Below are 6,311 nucleotides of genomic sequence, written 5' to 3'. Positions count from 1 at the left end.
TGGAGCAAGGCTCTCTTAAGTACCACTAATCTCAAAACCTTCCTAGACATCACATTTTATTGAGTACGCCTACTTTGAAGAAAGCTTAGACCATTGGCATCTACTACAAAAATAATATGGCAATTGCCTATTACATCTCATAGAAAAATAAAGACTTAACAGAATTGGCGATGTATTGATCCTAGCCAAATTTGTAGTCTTCAACCCTTCACTCTAGATCATCTTCTTGATCTTCTTGTTCCACATAGTGAGCTTCTCTTGCTTCACAATATGCTTTGTAGGCGGTGACAATTTCTTTACGAGCTCTACAAATGTGTGCCCAATGACCGGATACTCCACATCGAGAACATACATCTCTTTGCTCAGACTCCATTGATTGAGGCGCTTTGAAAGCGCCATTTAGATGGCTCTTAGTGTTGGTGGAGCCACCAACATGGCCAGAGGCGTTGCCTCCCTCTCTCTTTCCACATTGACCTCTTCGGTTCTATGTTCGCCTATTTTGGTGGTTACCTTCCCAAGTAAAATGATTATATGGAACAGAACATCCAGAAGTATCCCTAAGATTAGGGTTTCGTACTTGGCTCCCTTTCTTAGGGGCGGGACTATAATTGGATTCCTGAATATGCTATGTTTCCACGGATCTCAAATTATAGTTCTTCACAAGGATGTTGTCATGCTTTTCAACAACATTCATAGCTCCAATGAGCTCATGAAACCTTGTGATCCATCCTGTAGTAACATCAGTTTGATAGTTCTTAGCAACCATCAATGCAGAGATTGGGAAGGTAGAGAGAGGATCTTCTCAATCAACATCGCATATGTGATCTCTTTACCACAGAATTCCATTAAGGATTTAATGCGAAGTGCTTCAGAGTTGTCAAGAACTGACTTGAAATCACAGAAGCGAAGGCTATGTCATCTCACTTCTAGGTCAGGAAGCAGGGAGTCAAGGACGTTTCCAAAACTTTCTTCGAGTGAGACCCACAGCCTTTTGGGGTCTTCTTCATTCATACACTCATACTGGAGCAAATTATCCATATGACGAGTCATTAGGATGATGGCTTTCGCCTTATTTTCCTCTAAGGCTGCTCTATTTGCTTCCAAAGCTTGAGCTTGCTCAACAGTTAGCACGTCCTGGCTAGGCTCGAGAATCATATCCAGGATTCCATCGGCCTTGAGATACTGGCGGACATTCCAAAGCCAGTTGTTCCCAATGGAGCAAAGTCCAATTTGTTCAGGTTACTCATCCTGAAAGAGAACAAGAAAAAGGGTTAGTTTCGGAGCGTAAAAGGCTACCACGAAAACATATAAAATTTCTGAGCGTAATCACTTCCAAGAAATTAGGAATTTCTTACTGTAATTGCTTCCAAGAAATTCAATTCCAAGAGGTATTGGATTAGATCGAAACAATGACGTAAGTGGTCGATCCATAAATTCTCTACAAACTCTAAGTTTGGAGATCTCAATAAGCTCCAAGCTTGGAGTGAGCACGAACCCTCACAGTTCGGATAAATTAGGTCTCCCCTATGATGAAGAAAGGGGGGGGGGGGGGGGGGGTTAGAAGAAGGGAGTTTGCAAGTCCCCGAAAAAGAAGAGAAATTGAATTAAAAAAACTCTAAAAAAATACCTTGAAATAGGTCGCAGGAAATTTGGCCGGAAAAGTGGCCGGAAAGTCACCCGAAAAGTGGCCTGAAAGTTGACCGGAAACGGTCAACTGATGTTGACTGGTGCTGACGTGGCTCTGGGTCCTCTACTGACATGGCACCAGACTGCTGACGTAGCTGCTAACGTGGCTTGCGTAAGTGGGCTGCGGCTTGGGCTCGGCTAGGGCTGCCTCCTCCTTTTTTCTTTCTTCTTTTCTTCTGCTGGTTCAAGGCTGCAGGCTTAGGTGGCCGGTTCACCTTTTTTAAGCTAGTTCCGGGGAAAAATTTTCCGGTTCCCGGACTCTTGGATTGATGCTCTAGTGTTGGAAAAATTTCGTAGCAATTGGAGGTCCGGAAGGTGGTGAACCGGTGGAGTATTTGCTGAGGGTGGTTTGGTGCTTCCGGTAGCCGGTTCGATAGGTTTCCGGCCGGTTCTGGACTCCTGGGATGGAGGGCTTCAAGATGTGCGGCGGGGACCGCAAGGGATTCAAGGTTTTGTATTCGGATTTAGGGTTTTAGCTTCTTGAATCAGGGTTTGGCTATTTGTTTCAGGATTAGGGCTTCGTGCTGATAACGTATTTAACGAAAACTGAAATTGGGAGAGAATTGAATCGTGCTTTTATTGATAATAGGGGCCTCTTTATGTAAAGGATTACAAGACATAGAATCAGAGTTGTACAAGGAAAGATAATCGTACAATTAATCGGATATGTATGAATACCTTTGAGAATATCTCTAATTCTAAACCCTATTACAACTAGGTCAAGTAACCTAGCTAGAGTTTGGGCGAGACACATATTCTAGATTTACTTGAACACTATATCCTTTTTTTTTTAATTTTTATTTATTTATTATGATCAATAAATAATAATAAATTAGTTCAAGGGACATTCGAGGTTGAAGAAACTATACATACCTTAAACAGATAGGATCATGAGATCGACTAGTAATTGTCAAAATTGTTCATAGACTTTGTTAAAACTCAAAAACGACGATTCATAGTTAACAACGTACTTCATTTCCGCTAGCAGAGATAATGTTGTTGGATCAGTATCAGTGAATAGAAAATTTGCTTCTACAATATATAAGTAATTACAACAATAATTTATACAATAATATATGGATTACAATACACAACATGTATCTGAGATAAAGGAATTGTAATTGCAAGAGAAACTGACTTGTGATTCGATAGAGGCTTGCAGATTGCAATGTCCTTTAGACAGAATTTCACCCCTACTCAGTGCTTGTAGTTCGTTAGGCTTCTGTCCACCAGGATACAACTATCGATAATCCAAGAGCCTAGCACCAGACCTTGGATTCTAGCGAACGTACTAAGTGTTTTTCTCTCTGAAGCAAAGGAAGGAAAATAAATCTGTGTATTTTGGAGAGGAAGACCTGTTGGGTTTATATAATGTTTGAGACACCTCTTCAGTTTAAATTGAAGAGGTAAGTTGCCTTTCAATAACCTCTTTAGTTCAAATTCAAAAGGTAAGTTGATCAGATTTGTGCTTTTGAATTTAACCATCAAAAACTGAATTCTATTCCACCACCGTTTGGAAATCTCATTGAGGAAGATCCAAGTGAGGTAAAAATCCCCTTGAGATGGATCCGAGTGAGGAAGAAATCTTGGAGAGGTAATATCCCCTTGAGATGGATCCGAGTGAGGAAGAAATCCTTGACAGATCCCTTTGAGACAAATCTAATCCTCCTCAATAGAAACCGATTTCTATTCAAACTCTAACAGTCCCCCACATTTGAATAGAAAGATGAATATAAGGAACTATGGTAGAGATGTACTAATGATGAAACATTTCGAGAGAAATTTGGAATTGATACGCATCAGGAGAGGTGACTTTTGGACTTGAACCTACCTTAGTGAATACTTATCGGACGTACTTGGTGACGCAGTGGATATAAAATCTTGAACTGTTCACCGTTGTAGTAGGCCAAGACAACAAGCATCACACGTATCACTTCCGACACTTTTCAGTTCATACGTTTGTGTTCATTTTGGTCCTGAACAAATCCCGGATTCATGAGAGCTTTAGAGAACTTAGCCATATAATTCTCATAAATGCGACCCACATTTACTCTCATATAGGTGATCACTAATTAAGAATATTCTGCGATATTCCTCTTGATAACAAGATATTAGTATCATTAAATGTAATAACATACCCTTATTACGACTGCAGATAACACACATTGATCATAGGAATGAGTTAGTTGTGTGTTCAACTAATTGAACCAAACCCAACCAGTTTGCCTATTGAACTTAGACCATGGGATCTCCAATCAACTAAGTTAGGTTTCCGCCGGGTTGATTCATTGTCGATTGGCTTTATCCCATTACCCTCGATCAGCAACTATCTTTCTAGTCAAACCTTTATAATTGGATCCATACGGTTGACAAAGGAATCAAATTCCACTTAAGAGTAGTTGCTATACCCTTTCGATGCAGATGCCAAAGCATACCAACACTTTTTGATTTTATTATAGCTTCTAAACATTATAGAGAACCCCCACATTTGAGAAATAAACTTACTAATATTGGTTTTGCAACGCAATTTAGATAATAATGTATTCCCACAATTCTCCTCATTTAGGACTTAGGAGTTACTATATGTGGAATCAGTGAAAATTTTCTATCTTTCTTTATGCACTTCTCCAACGTTGGGTTTATCTTTCGTGATTTTGAGGCAATATTCCTCAAACATCTTTCTCTTGCCTTTGAACTTTCAAGGTTCTTACAGCGAGAGTTTCACTTAAATTTGTGACATGCTTCTCACTTATAAATGATCATAAAGATCTTGAAATCTTTCAAAGATCATATAATTAGTTCTTCAATTTCAAGTGACTTTATGAGTTCCGTGGACTCCCGTAACATCAAAATTGGCTCTTCCATTTAAGACACCAAAGACACCACTTCTCGTCGTTTCACTAGAGATCAATTTTATTGATCTTCAATTCTTCATGGAATTCTGACCATGAGGAATATGGTTCATCATCATTGCAGCAATACCATACCAGAATACCAGAAGAATTAAAAGAGTCCAACACTATAGACCTTTGTGCCTTCATACATATGCTTAACTATAAAGGCATACAAAACTCTACTCGAATTTACTGCATCATTCATGCTAGATTGATTATAGCATGATAATAAGTGCACGAGAGAAAATATGACAGTTACTTTTAACAGTCCCTTTTGTTTCAAATATATTTTAATATACAGAAACTTATCAATCTTACTTGAAGCATGCATCTGGAATGCATCAAACAAGTTGATATGATTGTATCAAACAATATACAATCATCTCCCCACCATCTGTTTGTAAAGTCTTAAGCGTAGTGCTTCTTTATCATGCATTATTGAAATAACATTGAGGTTCTTGAGGCAGAGAAACATGTCCATTAAATTGGAAGGACATGATACAACACGTCAATCTTTTGTGACATGATATTCATATGTTTCACAAATCGATGCCCATAAGGAAACACAATCCATATGCAGTTGGATTAAGAACTAGACGCCCACATATGCAGCAATTATGTTTTTCTGTTATGGCATTCACATGATTCTTATCAAAGGTGAGATCACCTTTCTAACTATGTAGTTCATGTTCATGGCATAAAAGCCAAAAGATGTAATTGTTCTTCAAACAATTTTCTTCTCAATATCACTCACAGAGACCTTTGCACTGGGCTGCAGGCTCTTCTCATCTCTTTAGTCTCTCTACGTACAAAGAGATTCAATGATATCAAGGTTATCATGTCAAGTCTTATTAAAGCATGACTATATATATGGAACTTGACTAACTAATCCATAGTTTCAAACAAGCATTAATAAAATATCAAGATATATCTGGGTGAAGAAAGCTAACTGATGCAACTTTTCAGAAAATGCAGACACAATTAACATGCCTTTTCAATTATATATCTTCTAACCAAGTTGATTAATGAAAATCAATTCTAAAAATAACCTGTAATTGCAACGTAACTGCATGTATTGTAACTCTTCAAGCATATTACTTCACAAAGTCATGGACAATAAACTGAAATCTGCACTGCACGCTAAGTTAAATAACAATTATATATAGCTTACGAATTTTTCTGTTATCTTCCTTAATTAGAACATCTTTCATCAATCTTACGTTCTATGTATACTAAATATACATCAGATGTATAACTTCTCATCTAGCCCTTTAATATTTCAAATCTTTGTTGAGTGACTCTAAGGATTACTCCTACCAAAGGATCTGAGCACATTCCTCTGCCAAATATTTTTCGCTGGCTAGGATTCATGAAATTGTTAATACAACATCCTCTGTATCTTCAATTTGAACATGAAGTTAAATCATACAGATTGTTCCAATTGACTCTGGTTTCTCACCACGAGTTTTGACGCCATTCACTAATACTTGATCAGAAATTCTGTCTAAAGATTGTTGGATCAGTATCAGTGAATAGAAAATTTGCTTCTACAATATATAAGTAATTACAGCAATAATTTATACAATAATATATGGATTACAATACACAACATGTATCTGAGATAAAGGAATTGTAATTGAAAGAGAAACTGACTTGTGATTCGATAGAGGCTTGCAGATTGCAATATCCTTTAGACAGAATTTCACCCCTACTCAGTGCTTGTAGTTCGTT

Source organism: Rosa chinensis, chromosome 3 (assembly GCF_002994745.2).
Source record: "Rosa chinensis cultivar Old Blush chromosome 3, RchiOBHm-V2, whole genome shotgun sequence".
Taxonomy (NCBI): Eukaryota; Viridiplantae; Streptophyta; class Magnoliopsida; order Rosales; family Rosaceae; genus Rosa; species Rosa chinensis.
Note: the sequence above shows the minus strand (reverse complement) of the source record.